General features: G+C 36.6%; 1 pseudogene; it reads right to left on the bottom strand.

Annotated features, from left to right (window-relative positions):
• Nucleotides 1-683: 683 nt before the first annotated feature.
• Nucleotides 684-19489, bottom strand: LOC111749481 (large ribosomal subunit protein eL42-like; annotated as a pseudogene).
• Between the last annotated feature and the right edge of the window lie 573 nt (nt 19490-20062).

The following is a 20062-nucleotide window of genomic DNA, read 5'->3' as shown; positions in this document are numbered from 1 at the left end:
AGGGCTGACTGTTTAAAAAATGTTGGGGGGGGGTTGTTTTGTAGCTAGCTGTCATGTTTTAGTTATTAGGGGATTATTTTACTATAACGTGGAGCATTAAGGACATACACTTTTAATTTTGTATACATAATTCCAAACTCTCTTGGACAGATTGCCAGGGATGTGGCCTAGCCATGTGCATCATTTGGACATGTTTCCTACCTCATACTCATATTATCGTGCTGGTTTTTTTTTTTTTTTCCCTACCTGCATGGTTTTTAAGGCTTCCCCATCTTCTAGACCAGTACGTTATTATATGCAATTATAGAAGGTCAGAGTTGGATGAATTTTAAATTCAGCCAGTTCAAGCACTCATCTGATGCTTGAATTGTCTTCCAGCACTTACACAGCTTAAGCATTAATATATCTAGTGATGGCAACATTTGCTTCTGCCACTGGAGCATATGTGATTGAGAACACGAAAACTAATAAACCAGAAATAAATTACTATTTCTTTATCAGCAAAACATCTATAAGATTGGGGATTAAATGAAATGACCTATATAACCATGTCTAGCCCAGTGCTAGAAATATAATGCAAAAAAAGTTGTATTTAAATCCGTTTATTACTGCTGTATTCCAAATGCCTAGTACTGTTTATTGTACATAGCTTTTGGTACCTGGTTGTCTGTTGCTGTGTTAAAGTTAGGGTTGCTTTAGTCTAATATGTACATTTTTTAAGCCATACAGGGGGCGTTTGATAGATGACACCTAGTTTATTTCCCTCCCAAATGACCAAATGAAATGAACATAACTTCAGGCTTTTTTTGTCTTGATAATAAAACCAGGTGAAACTTAGAACTGGATCACTTGGCCCTTCCTTTTCTTATCTTCTCCCAGTTCAAAATATTTGCATCTCTTAATAGCCAGCATTCTTTTAGATCTGTAGATGGGCTCAACACATTCAAGCCTTAACACAATCTCCTTTGTAGTGTTAGCCTCCTAGAAAATCAGCTTAGTCTGCCCGCTATATCCACTTTGCTTCTTGTCATAATGCTGCTTTCCCTGGGCAGACAGAGGATCTTTTGCCTTTTTGTATTTTGTCACTGTATTGGGTTGGTGGTTGCTACACTTCTTAGAGAAAATCCAGGGGGTTTTAAGAACATTCACCAAGTTTGTGGGAGCGCTATTAGCACAAAAAAGCATTTTAGTCTAAAATTATGATAGAGAACCACTTTGCATTTTTTTAACACAAAAGAAACATAAAGATACTTCTATTAAATACTAGATTCTTGGGATGTTAGGTCTATGTCTGTGTCATGGTAAATTTATATAAATACTTCCCTGTTAATTTAATTCACCTTTACACTCACTCATTTTAATGCTAAAATCTCAGCCACAAACTGTAAAAATCATGAGAAATTTTGCAATATTATGATAGTTTCAGTGAATGCTTGTTTTCTTAAATCCAAGGTTCCTCTTCTACTTCATTCATACGTCTTGATTGGCTAGATACTGAGGAGCACAAAAACCTACTAACTTCTACATCTAAAATATCCCCCATGTAGTCTTCTTAATTCCATATGTAGAAATTAAAAATATCTTCCTTCTGGAAAAATCTCATCCAGATGGGTATTATAATCTCTGAGTTGTGTTTATAAATGTTCTTAAGGATTTCTAGTTCTACGATTATTATTAAAGCAATCTGAACATAAGCAGTTTTGTTGAATGTCAATTAATTCAGATTATGAGTATCAGACCCAAGTTATTTTAAAGTAATTAGTAGCTCTGGTTTACCTGAAAGATGCAGCTATAAGGAGCAGGTAGTTAAATATCAGCACATCTCTAATATTGGTGTTATTTAAAGCCATACATTAAGAGTCATAAGCATCTGTAGTGACAGAAGAAGCATGCAGCAAACTACTGAAAAACTGAAATAGAATTAATTGGTTTTGGTCTACCCACTTCAAATTAGAAAATAGCAACAGGAAAAAAAAAATTAAACACTAAATGTATTCGTTAGGCAAGATCAGCAATCATGCTGCCCACACATGATTTGCAATTAATTTGTAAATAAGAAGATTCATCACCTGGAGGATAATAAACTCTAGTTTTATGGCCTAAAAGACTAGACAAGTAAAAACCACTAATGAATGTACTGTATAAACACAGGGGCAAGAACATACATTGGTTGAGCAAGTGAGGATAACAAGGAGACTCTGTTTTGTTATTAAAGTAGACCAAAAGATACATGACACATATCTGGAGATTTTTCTGAAGTGTTAACACTGCTCAAAACAGGGTCACTTAGAAGGCATGAAAAAGTGTTACTACAAGGTACGGAGGGCAAAAGTAGATTGTTAGAAAGAGCTAGCATTAAAAAGAAAAGTAAGTAAGGATCAGTGTAAAAAACTGAGATCATTACCTTAATTTCAATTAATTTTTGATAATTGTGCATTACAAAGTCTTATTAATAATAATCTCAAGTGATTTTAGTTTAACATCTTAAGATGTAACTTCGGCTATGAGACGGATGTCTCCAAATATTATTTATTGAGAAAATGAGTCTTAAGTGGAATTTTCAGTATTGCCCTACTTTGGAATAGGCTTTGATGTAAACAACAACAACAATAATTTCTCTCCTGGAAGTTATACTTGTATAACAAAGCTTAATTTTGAATCCAAGATAAAACAATCAACTTTACATCCATTCAAGCGAACATTTCTTTTTTAGTGACAGGTAAGCATTCTGAGAACCCAGTAAACCCAGTGCCGTTGAGTCGATTCCGACTCATAGCGACCCTATGAGAAGCACAGAGGTAAAAGTTAAATTTTAATGTCTGAATTATGAGACTATTGCAGTGTGTAGTCCTGAATCACTTGCATAAGAATCAACTGGAATATTTATTATAATATGGAGCCCTAACCCTTACCTCGTATCAACTGAAATATAATCTCTGCAAGTAGGGCCCTGGTATCTGTATACAATGCTGAGATCTTTATATGATTCTTATGCACACTAAAGTTTAAGAATGACTTTATTGATTACTATCTATGCTTTTCACAAATTTCTTAATGTATTTTTGCTTGTATAAACAAAATTATTTTTTCAATGGTCATATGGAAATATTTTTACAAAATGTAAGAAATAGATCTGAAATTACATATGTGAAGTAAGTCCTTGAACTTGGAGTCACCTTAATGAAATCAATAAGATTATTGATGCTAAGATTAAAAGAAGAAAAAAGCCATGTAGAAGTCTTAATATAATACATAGCATTCAAACTCTTAAATGCTCTAGAATTCAATTCTTAATCACAAATAAAAACAGTATAACATAACCACTCACTAAGCAGCTTCAACTGTCAAAACATCTCAGTACTCAAAACAGATGCCATAGGCGCTCAAAAAAAGATGCCACAAAATATATGTAATTTATCAACAGGGCTTATATTAGACCCAATTCTAATAACTTTATCTAGTTAATTGTAATACATTAGAGGTAGCAATGTTTTAAAGCAAAAGTTGGAGAAAGAAGACATCTGCTACTGACAGTTACATTTAAGAAGTATATCTAGAGAAAAGAAAAAAAAGCTTTTAAAAAACAAGCCCTAAAATACTATACTAAATTAAAATATTCTAAAGAGTGAGCTCAAAAACCAAAGCTATCTAGGGCCATTTAATGTAGGATCAAACACTATAATAATCTGGATATGCTTGTGTAGTGCTGTAATTGATATTTATGATGATCATTATTAATCATCAGGAAACATTTATATGCCTGGTTTAAAAAGGAAGGAAAATGTATGACCGACCCGTTTTAGAAGATTTTAACCTAGATTGTTTAAAATGAATGATTTAAAAATAATTAGCAATTTTTTTATTTCTCAAAAAGATAAATTTCAGCTATCAGGAAAATTCACTAGTTGAATTTACCTCAAAGGAAGATGAGGTTTTTCCCAAGCAGTTTAACTTAAATAATAGAGATTGTGTTATTTAGACATAGACGCCATCTAGTGGCAAAAGCGGTAGTTTCAGGGTAATTGTTCTGTTACTGGATTAGAATAATGCGGAACTGCATACATCTACAGTTTTTGCTAAAGGTTTAAAAAATTGTCTATTTTAAATTGCACATATTAATCTGCAAATTATTTCTTTACGTTCAAGAGAATTGAGACTAATGAAGATCATCAAAGAGGAAGATGCTGAAGATGATAAAAAAATCTGTCAACATAAATAGTAAAGATAGAGGTGTAAAATGAAAGTCAACACAAATAGAGTTTAAGAAAAAAGACTATAGAATATTGATTAAAGATACATTATTATATACACACATATTATGAGAGATGGTTTTCTTACATTCAGAGTCATTTTCTTTTTGTGTTAATATGGCGTAGAACTCTCTCTTCTCTGAGAAGGTTACATAAGGCGTTATTAATACATTCCAAAATTTGCCAGTCATGAGGAAAATTGGGTTTTATAATTATTTTCATTAACCAACAAATATTTATTAAGTAACTATTTAATGAAAAAAGTTCCAGGGAATGAATAAGATTGAAAAAAACAAAAACGAAAAGCACGTTCTCTCCTTTTAATCTAACAAAATACAGCTTAAATGACATAAGACTAACTACAACAGAAAATATTTAGTAGGGAAAATAATTTAAAAGATATTCTAAGTCTGTAACCACTGGCTAATCAAAGCTCAGAAAAGCGCATTTCTTCTTATCCTGTTTTGTGCCAGCCTAAGAAAAATTATCTCTATTAAAACTTTATAGTGTGTGCTCATTATTTGGTTTCATATCATTTCTGACACTGCTATGTTCAAGTATGAATATAAAATCAATTATTTTCCAAATTTAAATAGGAATTTTTTTTTTAATTATCCACCATTTTGGATTAGGAGACAGTATGTGAAATGGAGAGTAAATAGGGTTTGGAGGTAGATGGCCCTGGGGTTGAATCCCAGTTCTGCTGGGTTTTAGTTTTAGTACTCTTTGCAAGATATTCAAACTTTCTGAGGCACAACTTTCTCTGCTATAAAAAAAAAAATTAATAATGTTAGTTTATGTGAAATAATATACGTGACACTGCCTGGTTAATGGTAGGTATTCAATAAGCTTTTAGTTTCTTTAATCCTTTGGCCCTTTCATCAATATAGATCAACAAGGTGATAGTAAAAACTGAACAAGTACTGAATGGAAATATTTTGCATGGGGTATTATTAGACAAGGAAGGATATAAGAAGCTTTTAATAAAATCTTCAAGAGGGTAATAGATATGAAACCACAAAGACAGCAAAAAGGCGTGTAACTTAGGAGCCTAATATTGAGGTAAACATGCTGTATTGATACAGAGACCAAGGTGGAGAGTAAAAAGAAGTAACATGAGGGTGGTATTAGAGTTATGTCTTGAAGATTTATTTTATATGATAGACAATAGGGGACTCCCAGTATTTTCTTGCAAAATAATGAGCTATGTCAGAAAAGTAGCTGGTTTTCTACATTATTTTGTCATTAAACTGACTCAATCTAAATGCACAGTGATTTGTAAATCTTTCCAAGAAAGAAAAAAATTTAGGTCGATTGCTCCCATCTCCGTATGTAATTAGAAAGTGTAAAGGAAATCTTCCTAAAAGATTTCCTAAAGCAGTTTTTGTTCCCTTGGCATCTACAGTGCACAATATATGTTTATAGCATTTTCTTTCTTTCTTTTCTCCTCCTTTCCTCCCTTCCTCTCTTTCTTGTTTTTCAATTTTTTTAAAAGATGAACTCTTAATTTTAACAATTGTGCCCTAAAGGGACATCTAATAATAGCTTGATGTTTAAATGAGCTAAACTTTTAAATTTGCTTTTTGGTTCTAAATTTATTCTATTTTTCCCTAATCACAAAATTTAACAATAAGAAATCTGTACATGACTTAAGCAAGTTGCAGAAACATGATGAAGAATCCCTAAATTATTTTTTTTTAATTGTGCTTTAGGTGAAAGTTTACAGAGCAAAATAGTTTCTCATTTAACAGTTTATACACAAATTGTTTTATGACATTGGTTGTCAACCTTGTAATGTGTCAACACTCTCCCCTTCTCCACCCTGGGTTCTCTGTTTCAATGCATCCAGTTTTCCTGTCTCTTCCTGCCTTCTCTTCTTTGCTTTTGGGCTTATGTACCCTTTTAGTCTCGTATACATCGTTGAACTACAAAGCATGTTGTTCATGTGTCTTAATGTTTGCCCTATAGACCTGCCTGATCTTTGGCTGAAGGGCGAATCTAGGGAGTGACTTCAGTACTGAGTTAAAAGGGCATCCAGGGGCCATACTCTCAGAGTTTCTCCAGTCTCTGTCAGACCAGCAAGGCTGGTTTTCATTTTTGTGTGTGTGTCTGTGTGAATTTGAATTTTGTTCTACATTTTTCTCTCACTCTGTCAGGGACCCCCTATTGTGATCCCTGCCAGAGCATTCAGTGGTCGTAACCAGGCACCATCTAGTTATTCTGGGCTCAGTCTGGTGGAGGTTGTGGTAGTTGTGGTCCATTTGTCCTGTGGACTAATCTTTCCCTGTGTTTTTAGTCTTTTTCATTCTCCTTTGCTCCAGCTGTGATGGGACCAGTAGATGTGTCTTAGGTGGCCACTTGCAGGCTTTTAAGACCCCAGATGCTACTCACCACAGTTGGATGTAAAACATTTTCTTTGTGTACTGTGTTATGCTATACTTTTGCTTGGATCCACAATCAGTGCCCATGGAAGCAGCAGTCAACAAATCAAACGATACATTGCATTGGGCAAATCTCCTGCAAAAGACCTCTTCTGCAGTTGTTAAAAAGTAAAGATGTCACCTTGAAGACTAAGGTGCGCTTGACCTAAGCCATAGTGTTTTCAGTCACTTCATATGCATGCAAAAGCTGGACGACAATAAGGAAGACTGAAGGAGAATTGATGCCTTTGAATTGTGGTGTTGAAGGATATTGAATATACCATGGTCAGCCAAAAGAACAAACAAATCTGTCTTGTAAGTACGACCAGAATGCTCCTTAAAAGCAAGGATGGCAAGACCGTCACACATACTTTGGACATATTATCAGGAGGGATCAGTCCCTGGAGAAGGACATCATGCTTGGTAAAGTAGAGGGTCAGTGAAAAGAGGAAGACCCTCAGGGAGATGAACTGACACACTGACTGCAACAATGGGCTCAAGCATTACAATGATCGTGAGGATGGCGCAGGACCGGGCAGTGTTTTGTTCTGTTGTACACAGGGTTGCTATGAGTCGGAACTGACTCAACAGCACCTAACAATAATAATAAAAAAAAAAAGCAACGTGTTATACCAGTTGAGCTAGATGTCCCTCTGAGACCGTGGTCTTCAGCCCTCAGCCAGTAGCTCAGTCTCTCAGGGCGTTTGGATGTCTGTGAAACTTCTATGACTTTGCCCTGGTCAAGTTGTGCTGACTTTTCCAGTATTGTGTACTGTCTTATCCTTCACCAAAGTTACCACTTATCTACTATCTACTCACTGCCGTCAAGTCGATTCCAACTCATAGTGACCCTATACAGTTACCAAGGATGCAAATCTCTACCAAAGCAGACTGCCACATTTGGTGGTTTTGGACTGCCAACCTTTTGGTTGGCAGTCAATCGCTTTAACCACTGTGCCACCAGGGCTCCTTTATCTACTCTGTAGTTAGTGTTTTTCCCTCTCCACCCCTCCTTGCCCTCGTAACCATCAAAGATTGTTTCTTTCTGTGTGGAAACAGTTTCATGCTTTTTTTTTATAATAATGGTCTCATACAGTATTTGTCCTTTTGTGACTGACCTATTTCACTCAGCATATTGCCCACCAGATTCATCCATGTTGTGAGATGTTTCACAGATTCATCACTGTTTTTTATCATTTGGTAGTATTCCATTGTGTGTATGTACCGTAGTTTTTTATTCATTCATCTGTTGATGGGCATTTGCATTGTTTTCATCTTTTTGCTATTGTGAATAGTACAGCAATGAACATGGGTGTGCACGTGTCTATTCATGTGACAGCTCTTATTTCTCTAGGATATATTCCTAGGAGTGGGATTGCTGGGTGGTATGGTATTTCTATTTCTAGCTTTTTAAGGAAGCACCATATTGTTTTCCAGAATGGGTGTAGCATTTTGCATTCCCATTAGCAGTGCATAAGAGTTCCAGTCTCCCCACAACCTCTCCAACATTTGTTGTTTTCTGTTTTTTTGATTCGTGCCAGTAATGGCGGGGGCATGGTATCTTATTGTAGTTTTGATTTTCATTTCTCTAAGGGCTAGTGATTACAATATTTTCTCATGTGTCTGTTAGCTGCCTGAATGTCTTTTTTGATGAAGTATCTGTTCATATTCCTTGCCCATTTTTAATTGGATTATTTGGGTTTTTTTTATTGTAGTGTTGTTGTTGTTAGGTGCCGTTGAGTTGGTTCCAACTCATAGCGACCCTATGTACAACAAAATGAAACACTGCTCAGTCTTGCGCCATGCCCACAATTACTGTTATGCTTGAGCCCATTGTTGTAGCCACTGTGTCAATTCATCTCACTGAGGGTCTTCCTCTTTTGCGTTGACCCTGTACTTTACCACGCATGATGTTCTTCCCCAGGGACTGATCTCTTCTGATAACATGTCCAAAGTATGTAAGAAGCAGCCTCACCATCCTTGCCTCTAAGAAGCATTCTGGTTGTACTTCTTCCAAGACAGATTTGTTCATTCTTTTAGCAGTCCATGGTATATTCAATATTCTTCGTCAACACCACAATTCAAAGGTGTCAGTTCTTCTTCGGTCTTCCTTATTCATCTTGGATAGATACCTTCTCATCTTTCATTATGTTAGGGAAGTTTTCTGCCAGTAAATCTTCAACAATTCTTTGTCTTTTCTGTTATCCCCCCTGTTATGGTACTCCAACCACTCATAGGTTTTTCTTCTTGATAGTATCCTACGTAATTCTTAGGCTTTCTTCATTTTTTTTTTTTTATTCTTTTTTCTTAAACAAATTGGTGTCAAGGGATTTATCTTCAATCTCACTAATTCTGACTTTCATTGTCTCAATTCTGCTCCTATGATCTTCTATTAAGTTGTCTAATTCTGAAATTTTATGGTTAATCTTTTGGTTTCCTAGTTGTAATCAGAGGTTCCCTGTTTGGTTTTCTAGTTGCAATCTGAGCTTCCCTGTTTCCACTGCTTTTGAATTATCTCTCCTTCCACCTGCCCCTCAGTCCAATTCTTCAGCTTTGTCTTAGATGATTAGGGTTCCTATATTGTCATATATATTCGATTCACTTGTCTATTGGGGTCTTTGTTATAAGCGGGACAACAGGAAGCATCTGACTATTCTGCTGTCTTGGCCCTGCCTCTACCACTAATAAATGTTTGTCTGCATGCGTTTGCCTATTCTAGATATTTAATGTGAGATCATACAATATGTGTCCTTTCGTGTGTGACTTATTTCACTTCGTTTTGATAGTTAAGAAAAAAGTAAGGCATGACAACATTTTAAACTTAACGGGTATGCAGAAAGCCTTAGGGAAAAAAATTGAATAAGCATTTAAATATTTAGCTTTATCTCCATTATTGGGAAACAGGATGTTCAGGTATGCTTATCTTCATTATCTATCAAATCCACTAACCCGCATTATTCATATCTTTCTAAAATGTGCAATTTTAGAATTTTATGTCAAAGGAAATATGTCCTCTTAAAACTCTTTAAAGTAAGTCATTTGTTATGGATTGAATTATGTCCCCCCAAAAATGTGTGTATCAGTTGGGCTGGGCCATGATTCCTGGTATTGTGTGATTTTCTTATATGTTGTAAATCCTGCCTCTATGATGTTAACGAGGGAGGATGGGCAGCAGTTGTGTTAGTGAGACAGGACTCAACCTACAAGACTGGACTGTGTCTTGAGGCAATCTATTGAGATATAAAAGAGAGAAGTGAGCAGAGAGACAGGGGGGCCTTATATCACGAAGAAAGAGGCACCGGGATCAAAGCACATCCTTTGGACCTGGGGTCCCTACGCAGAGAAGCCCGTAGTCCAGAGGAAGATTGATGAGAATGCTGACAGAAAGAGAAAGCCTTCCCCCGGAGGTGGCAACCTGAATTTGGACTTTTAGCCTATTTTACTGTGAAGAAATAAATTTTTCTTTGTTAAAGCCATCCACTTGTGGTATTTCTATTGTAGGAGCACTGGATGACTAAAGCATCATTCTACTTGAATATGGCTCTAGTCTTAGAAAAATAACACAACAAGATTAAAAACTATTTCTAGCTGAATGTTTTGTAAATTGATCCTTAATTTTTATAAAATACAATACACATGGACCTCGCCAGATGGAACACACAGAAATCAAATTGACTACATCTGTGGAAAGAGATGATGGGAAAGCTCAATATCATCAGTCAGAACAAGGCCAGGGGCCGACTGTGGAACGGACCATCAATTGCTCATATGCAAGTTCAAGCTGAAACTGAAAAAAATCAGAGCAAGTCCACGAGAGCCAAAATATGACCTCAAGTATATCCAACCTGAATTTAGAGACCATCTCAAGAATAGATTTGACACATTGAACACTAGTGACTGAAGACGAGACGAGTTGTGGAATGACATCAAGAACATCATCCATGAAGAAAGCAAGAGGTCACTGAAAAGACAGGAAAGAAAGAAAAGACCAAGATGGATGTCAGAGGGGACTCTGAAACTTGCTCTTGAGCATCGAGCAGCTAAAGCAAAAGGAGGAACTGATGAAGTAAAAGAACTGAACAGAAGATCTAAAAGGGTCCCTCGAGAAGACAAAGTAAAGTATTGTAATGACATGGGCAAAGAGCTGATGATGGAAAACCAAAAGGGAAGAACACCCTCAGTGTTTCTCAAGCTGAAAGAACTGAAGAAAAAATTCAAGCCTCGAGTTGCAATGGTGAAGGATTCCGTGGGGAAAATATTAAACGATGCAGGAAGCATCAAAAGAAGATGGAAGGAACACACAGAGTCATTATACCAAAAAGAACTAGTCGATATTCAATCATTTCAAGAGGTGGCATATGATCAGGAACCGATGGCACTGAAGGAAGAAGTCCAAGCTGCTCTGTAGGCATTGGCAAAAAACAAGGCTCCAGGAATTGATGGAATATCAATTGAGATGTTTCAACAAACAGATGCAGCGCTGGAGGTGCTCACTCGTCTATGCCAAGAAATATGGAAGACAGCTTCCTAGCCAACTGACTGGAAGACATCCATATTTATGCCTATTCCCAAGAAAGGTGATCCAACCAAATGTGGAAGTTATAGAACAATATCATTAATATCACACACAAAAAAAATCACACTCAAGCAAAATTCTGCTGAAGATCATTCAAAAACAGCTGCAGCAGTATATCGACAGGGAACTGCCAGAAATTCAGGCTGGTTTCAGAAGAGGATGTGGAACCAGGGATATCATTGCTGATGTCAAATGCATCCTGGGTGAAAGCAGAGAATACCAGAAGGGTGTTTACCTGTGTTTTATTGACTATGCAAAGGCATCCGACTGTGTGGATCATAACAAACTATGGATAACATTGCGAAGAATGGGAATTCCTGAACACTTAATTGTTCTCATGAGGAACCTTTACATAGATCAAGAGGCAGTTGTTCGGATAGAACAAGGGTATGCTGATTGGTTTAAAGTCAGGAAAGATGTGCGTCAGGGTTGTATTCTTTCACCATACCTATTTAATCTGTAAGCTGAACAAATAATCTGAGAAGCTGGACTATATGAAGAAGAGTGAGGCATCAGGATTGGAGGAAGACTCATTAACAACCTGCACTATGCAGATGACACAACCTTGCTTGCAGAAAGTGAAGAGGGCTTGAAGCACTTACTAATGAAGATCAAAGACCACAGCCTTCAGTATTGATTACACCTCAACATAATGAAAACAAAAATCCTCACAACTGGACCAATGAGCAACATCATGATAAATGGAGACAAGATTGAAGTTGTCAAGGATTTCATTTTACTTGGATCCACCATCAACAGCCACGGAAGCAGCAGTCAAGAAATCAAAAGATTCGTTGTATTGTGCAAATCTGCTGCAAAGGACCTCTTCAAAGTGTTGAAGAACAAAGATGTCACCTCGAAGACTAAGGTGTGCCTGACCCAAGCCGTGGTTTTTTCAATTGCATCATATGCATGTGAAAGCTGGACAATCAATAAGGAAGGCCGAAGAAGAGTTGACGCCTTTGAATTGTGGTGTTGGCAAAGAATATTGAATATACCATGGACTGCCAAAAAAACGAACAAATCTGTCTCGGAAGAAGTGCAGCCAGAATGCTCCTTAGAGGCAAGGATGGGGAGACTGCGTCTTACATACTTTGGACATGTTGTCAGGAGGGATCAGTCCCTTGAGAAGGACATCATGCTTGGCAGAGTACAGGGTCAGCGGAAAAGAGGAAGACCCTCAACAAGGTGGATTGACAGAATAGCTGCAACAATGAGCTCAAGCATCACAACAATTGTAAGGATGGTGCAGGACCAGGCAGTGTTTCGTTCTGTTGTGCGTATAGGGTCGCTATGAGTCGGAACCGACTCGACGGCACCTGACAACAACAATAGGTACTGTTAAGCAGGATTAGATTATAGTTTATCTTCAGCAGAAGACATAATTGATAAATTAGGTACATAGGTTCTTATGTTTGCAAACTTCATGTTTCACACTTTTTAAACAAAGGACATAATAAACTAAATTATTTATGCCTCACAGCAGTGGTTCTTAACCTCTGTCATGGATTGAGTTTTGTTACCCAAAAAATGTGTGTATCAGTTTCACTGGGTCATGATTCCCGGTATTGTGTGATTGTCCTCCAACTTGTGCTTGTAATTTTACGTTAAAGAGGATTACGTTAAGGTCACATCACTGATCCAATTTAAAGGGATTTTCCCTGGATTGTGGCATGTATCACCTTTTATCTTACAAGAGAAGAGAAGCAAGCAGAGAGTTGAGGACCTCTTAACACCAAGAAAACAATGCAGGGAAAAAAGCGTGTCCTTTGGACCCGGGGTCCCTGCACAGAGAAGCTCCTAGTCTGATGGAAGATTGATGAGAAGGCCAACAGAGAGAGAGAAAGCCTTCCTCTGGAGCTGATGCCCTGAATTTGGACTTCTAGCCTACTAGACTGTGAAAAAATAAATTTCTCTTTATTAAAGCCATCCACTTGTGGTATTTCTGTTATAGCAGCTCTAGATGACTAAAACAACCTCCATGTTGAGGACCAGTGGTGTGTGTGCCATGATGAATTTTGAGAATTACCAAAAGCATGTTACCAATAAAAAATAAAATAGCAAACTTTGCAAATAATTTACTTTCTAAAATTTACAACAGATTCAAATTTAAAAAATAATTTACCTCTATAATTATATAACTCTCACTCATTTGGATTCCTGGATTATTCTTAAAAGCAAAAGAAAAGACGAATTTTTTCCACTTCCTTTCCCACCAATTGTCTGCATCCTTCAGAACAGGGCTGGTATTGTTATAGCACAGATATAAACTCTATTTATAAATAAGGATATAGCCTTTATTTATGAAATAAAGTCCCTTCACTATCCATCCTTCAAAATTGTTCATTTTGCTTCTTGAGAACTGTGCTAGATACTGGGTTATAAAGATGGATAAAATTAGGTCTCTATACTGAAGAAGCTTATAATAAACAAGGGTAAAAAATTTTCTGGGATGTCCAAAATTGTACCTTATGGTATTAGTAGGAAAGTCATTTTAAAGATGAAATACACTGATCATTTCATTTTTTAATTGTATTCAGTTTATACACAAATATATCCATTTTCTGTTTTTATTTCTAAAATTTTAATTTTCAGATTCTCATGCACTTACCATGGAGAAGGAGCACGTGGCTCTTTTGTTTGAACATTCCAAGGTGTTTCTAAGATGAGTGCATTTTCCCTGATCTTTAGAACTGTTAAGATGACTGTCAAAAGTGTGACTTGGTCATGAAAGTCCTCATTTATTGAGTCAATATTCTAAAACAGGATATGCAAGAAATTGATGAGGCTTGTGATGAACATTTTCTGTTTGCTTCTCCAGATCCCCTTTCTACCCTATTCTATGTGTTTGGATGCTGACCCCTCAAGACTGAATCAACTAAACTCTTCTGGCTTCCAACTGAGATTGACCAATAGGAGGACAAAGGAGGATAGGAAAAGGAAGAAAATAGGGTATTTATTTCCTTAACTTCTGTCAGATGACTCATCTCCTGTGGCTGTAAATCTCATCTCAGGTTTTGGTAACTGGATCTCATCACAGATTCTGGTAACTGCTGCTTCCCCTTGCACCTTCAAGTCTAGAGGTAGTAATGGCTTCCTGTTAACACCAGGTACTTCACTATCCCATGTTGATTTCCCTTAAACTTGCCCACATTTCTTAATGAGGATCCTCATTAAGCAGTCATCTTTTAATGATGTCTTTTGAATGTGCGTCTGCTTTCTGCTGGGATTCTGACTGATATAAGGCTTCTAGTCAAGGCACCAGCAAGAAAAATATAGAAAAGGAAGATATACTATGCAGGAGAGACAAGGCAAGAGAAGCTAGTTTGATGCTATGATAACAAACAATGCCAAAATTTCAGTGGTTTAAAACATAAAATATTATTTCTCTCTCACACAAAGATTGCAATAGTTGATGCAATTCTCCAGGGCAGCTGTCCTTCAGGTGGTCACTTAGCAATCCCATCTGTGATTTTCTGGCCCCACCTTCTTGACATCCACATTTGCTCCTGAAAAGGGAAAAGGGAATTGGAAGTTTACACAGTGGCTTTTTACTGCCTCAGCCTAAAAAACAAAATGCATCACATCTCACCGTCCATTGGCCAAAAGTTGTCACATGGCCCCAACTAACTCCTAAGAGAATGGGAAGTGTGGTTCTCTGTGGGCCCAGGAAAGAAGTTTCACACAGAGTATCTCCCATAAATCACTGTATCTTTTGAATAATGTGATTTATGAAACTTCACCATTATGAATCCTAGGTAGCCCATGCCCCTCTTACCATTTCTCACCCTGCCAAGAACAGATGACACAGCTCTATCCCTAAACCCTCTGCCTTTCAGCATCCTTCCTTCTTGGCAAGATATCTGCACATGGAGAAATTCAAAGGTCTAGACCCTCTGAAAATATTTTTCACAAGAATAGAAGTAAAATGGTGTTAGTAGGAAGATGATTTTTTAAGATGAAATAAGAATACTTCCTGGCTGATTTCTGTGTTATTACTGATGGATTAAATTAATTGATTTATAGACTACCTGCAGTAATTATAATAATGCTAGTTAACACTATTACTATTTTTGCTGAAGATAATTCAGAAACGATTACAGCAGTACATCAACAGGGAACTGCCAGAAACTCAAGCTGGATTCAGAAGACATGGAACTAGGGATATTATTGCTGCCACTTTCATGGGTGTTGATTGTGGATTGAAGTAAAATGAAATCCTTGACAACTTCAATCTTGTCTCCGTTTATCATGATGTTGCTCATTGGTCCAGTTGTGAGGATTTTTGTTTTCGTTATGTTGAGGTGCAATCTATACTGAAGGCTGTGGTCTTTAATCTTCCACTGGTAAGTGCTTCAAGCCCTCTTCACTTTCAGCAAGCAAGGTTGTGTCATCTGCATAGCACAGGTTGTTAATGAGTCTTCCTCTAACCCTGATGCCCCGTTCTTCTTCATATAGTCCAGCTTCTCAGATTATTCAGCATACAGATTAAATAGGTATGGTGAAGGTATACAACCCTGACGCACACCTTTCCTGACTTTAAACCAATCAGTATCCCCTTGTTCTGTCCAAACAACTGCCTCTTGATCTATGTAAAGGTTCCTCATGAGCACAATTAAGTGTTCTGGAATTCCCATTCTTCACAATGTTATCCATAATTTGTTATGATCCACACAGTCAAATGCCTTTGCATAATCAATAAAACACAGGTAAACATCCTTCTGGTAGCCTCTGCTTTCAGCCAGGATCCATCTGACATCAGAAATGATATCCCTGGTTCCACATCCTCTTCTGAAACCAGCCTGAATTTCTGGCAGTTCCCTGTCGATATACTGCTGCAGCCGTTTTTGAATGATCTTCAGCAGAATTTTGCTTGAGTGTGATTTTTTTTGTGTGTGATATTAATGATATTGTTCTATAAGTTCCACATTTGGTTGGATCACCTTTCTTGGGAATAGGCATAAATGTGGATCACTTCCAGTCAGTTGGCCAGGAAGCTGTCTTCCATATTTCTTGGCATAGACGAGTGAGCACCTCCAGCGCTGCATCTGTTTGTTGAAACATCTCAATTGATATTTCATCAATTCCTGGAGTCTTGTTTTTTGCCAATGGCTTCAGAGCAGCTTGGACTTCTTCCTTCAGTGCCATCGGTTCCTGATCATATGCCATCTCTTGAAATAATTGAATATCGACTAATTCTTTTTGGTATAATGACTCTGTGTGTTCCTTCCATCTTCTTTTGATGTTTCCTGCATCATTTAATATTTTCCCCATGCTTAATTTATTGAATTCACAGTAATTACATAAAGAAATTTAAAATGCTAACAAAATAATATAAATACTAGAAAGAGTTTATAGTGAACTAATCTACATATTAAATAAGTTCATTGTGGAAATAAAGTTATACACAAATAATAGGACTCTTTATAGACCCAATTCATATCATCCAACAAAGATCATCTTGTTTAAGCTATCTCATTAGAGGCTAAGAAAGCTTTTGAAGTTTAACTGGAGCAAAATTTTTTGTTACTATACAGATTTTTATTTAATCCTCACATTTTTGTAAGTGGAGTAAGTTATTTTATAAAGGTTCAGAAGTTTTATGTAAGTCCTAGTATTTTTACTTTTAAATAGAAACTGAGCAACAGAGGAAGAAAGAGTGTCAGGAATAGGAGAAAATTGAATGTCTGGCTAATTGCCTCCATGAACAACTGCCTCCTTTGCAGTCTAGTCCAGAACTAGATGGTGCCCAGCTACCATTACTGAACATTTTGATCAGAGATTCTATAGAAAAATCCTTATCAAAAGGGGGGAAATGCAGAACAGAATTTAAAATTCTCATAGACTCCAGACTTCCTGGAGCCATGGCAGCAGGGTGAACCCCTGAAAGTATTGCCCTCAGATAAGCTTTAAAACATAAGCCAAAAATTTCTCTTGAAATCTTCTTAAAACCAAATAATAGTTTAGCTTAACTAGTAAACAGTGTCTGCTTTGAGCATTGTGCTCTTTTAATATCTATCTATATGGGATCAAATTGACAATAGCAACTCAAAAGATTAGACTGGAAACTTAGGAGGCAGTGAATTTATCTTTATAGGGGAGGAACAGCTCAGAAAACGAGGGTGAGAATGGTTGCACAGCTCGAAGAAGGTGATCAATGTCACAGAACTGTACATGAAGAATCTGTTGAATTGGTGTGTTCTGCTGTGTGTATTCTCAACACCACCAACAAATAAAATAAATTATAAAATAATAAATAGATACTAAGTATCAGTTTGAAAATTGTATGAAATTAAGAAAAAATCATTTTTACTTTAATTCTTAGGAAGAGTAAAAACTTATGCAAACAGTATTATTGTGCATATTGAAATGAATAACAAATGACAACACTTCTTTCAATCCTGAAATAACAATTTTTAATGGTCCTGCAGCAGTGATTTGTTGTAGCCACTTGCCTTAAGCAGGAATACACATTCACCTCCAAATGATCACTTAAGCTAGTCCAAAAAGGTCTTAGTACAAAGACACTGAGCCATTAGGTCTTCACTCCTCTACTTACTTTTGGCTATTCTGCCCTTTAGCGATTTTAGGGGAAGTATTTATTTTCCTTTGTCTACAAACTCCTCAAGCAATACATGGAAGATAGAATACTATCACTCAAAAGCCTGGGTACTTAACCCTTCTGTGCATCTTGTTTTAAAACTCTCTAAGAACTGAAATACTTTAAACTGTTCTGTCCTCAGGGAGCCCTGGTGGTACAATAGTTACAGTCTTTAGCTGCTAACTGCAAGGTCAGTAGTTCAAATGAACAGGGTGGCGGGGAGAGAGGGACCTTCTGCTGGAGAAAAAAAGACCTGGCAATCTGCTCCCATAAAGATTATGAGGCAGTTCTACTCTGTCACATGGGCCCTTATGAGTTGAAATTGACTTGATAGCATCCAACAACAATAACATTCTATCCTCACAGTTGATAATTTCTTCTTTATTTGTAGTTAATAAATTATTATTCTCTGTCATCTATGGAATAGAGGGCATAACTATTTAGCATTTTTCTTGAAATAACATCAGTTGAATTCATCCCTTAGTTTTATTTTCTAGGTTAAAAAACCAAGATTATTCTCATCTTTATTCATGTGTTCTATTATTAAAACAATAATTATTGTTGCTTTTTCTTTCTCTTAAAATGTGGTGATAAAAGTTAGATATAGGATTCTAAAAGGGGCCTAGTCAATGCCACAAATAGGAAGAAATTACTCCCTTGTGCATACTCATTAGAAAATAATGTGGGGTTTTAGGTAGTACATAAATGAAAACGATGGAGATTTTGGTGACATTAGGTAGGTGCAAGGGGAAAGAACTACATCCCAAGCCATGGACATTCCAAGCTATGGATAAAAAAAAAAAGCCCTGTCAAAATGGCTAGAGTGGAACCTTATGGAAAAGGGGTTGCTTTTTGGAATGAACAAAGAAAATCTGGTGGAGGTTGATTTACCAATATGGAAATTAAATTTTTTTTAATTAAAATTAAACTTATTATTTATTAGCTTTTATACATGAAGACTCAGCCTTTAGCTGTGGATCACCGCAGTCATTTTTCCTCTGACTATATCAGGAAAATTATATTACATCCCAATTTCAATTTCATTAGTAAAACAGTCAAAATTTGGGAATATATATGCAAAGTTAATAACAGAAAACTAGGACACCTGTATTTTGAAGTAAAAATCCATGGGTAAGAATTTTCAAATGGACCCAGGGCTATGTAAAAATAAAAAAATGTAACACCAGCTAAAAAGGGGTCAGATAATTTGGTGGAGTAGTTTTAAGGATTTCTTTGGGGGCATGAGTGTTGGGATACGATGAGCAGCGTTCAGTTCTTTTGCTGCAAAGTGAAAGAACTGGATTCTGTAGATATTGTGAAATAGTAGCCATCAGACATTTTAATTTGAAATTCTTATGAAGAAAATTCTGTGCAAAATGACTTAATTGCTAAATTTTAAAATAACAGCACTGCTTAAAAAACCAAACCAAACTCATTGCTCTTGAGTTGATTGCAACTCACAGTGACCCTAATGGACAGAGTAGAACTGCCCCATAGGGTCTCCTGGGCTGTAATCTTTACGGAAACAGACTGCCACATCTTTCTCCCGCAGAGCGGCTGGTGGGTTCAAATTGCTTACCTTTTCATTAGCAGCCGAGGCTTTAACCACTCCTTTAGCATTGCTTAACACTTGTTTATTCATCTTATAGTCCGTTATGACTATTCTAAATATTCTAATCTGAAACTTCAATTTTGTCTTAATACTGTGCCTTGAGTTTTGGACTTTCAGGCATAAATTTTAAATTTTTGGACACGTTCTACCAATCACACTATAGCCTTTAGTTATCTGCATTTTTCAAGTTGAACCTGCTAACTTTTAATACCGGTCTATGAAAATTTTACAAATCTGCTTTAAAAATCCAACAAATAAGCACGTAAAGCACTCAAATACCGAAGTGAAAGTATTTGAGAATAACAGAAGATGTGATACAAAGTAGAAAACAATGAACTGGAATTCAGACCCGGGTTCCCTAAATTTCATTTTCATCATTGGAAAAGTGGTGGAGTTGGACTATTAGATAATACCTAAAGTTTTGTAGCTATATAGTTAACTAGTTTCTTAATAACTCTTTGCTAGAAATATTGTAATCTCAGTTCCCTTTGAGGGCCCTAAAGATACAGTGGACAGATATAGTCTCTGCCTTATGAGGCCTATGGTTTAGTGGATAACAGAAGTCAACACTTATTTTTACAGGTTCGTCACTGTACTAAGTGC

The sequence above is a fragment of the Loxodonta africana genome, chromosome 6 (genome assembly GCF_030014295.1).
Source record: "Loxodonta africana isolate mLoxAfr1 chromosome 6, mLoxAfr1.hap2, whole genome shotgun sequence".
Lineage (NCBI taxonomy): Eukaryota > Metazoa > Chordata > Mammalia > Proboscidea > Elephantidae > Loxodonta > Loxodonta africana.
This window is presented reverse-complemented; position numbering and strand designations above follow the sequence as displayed.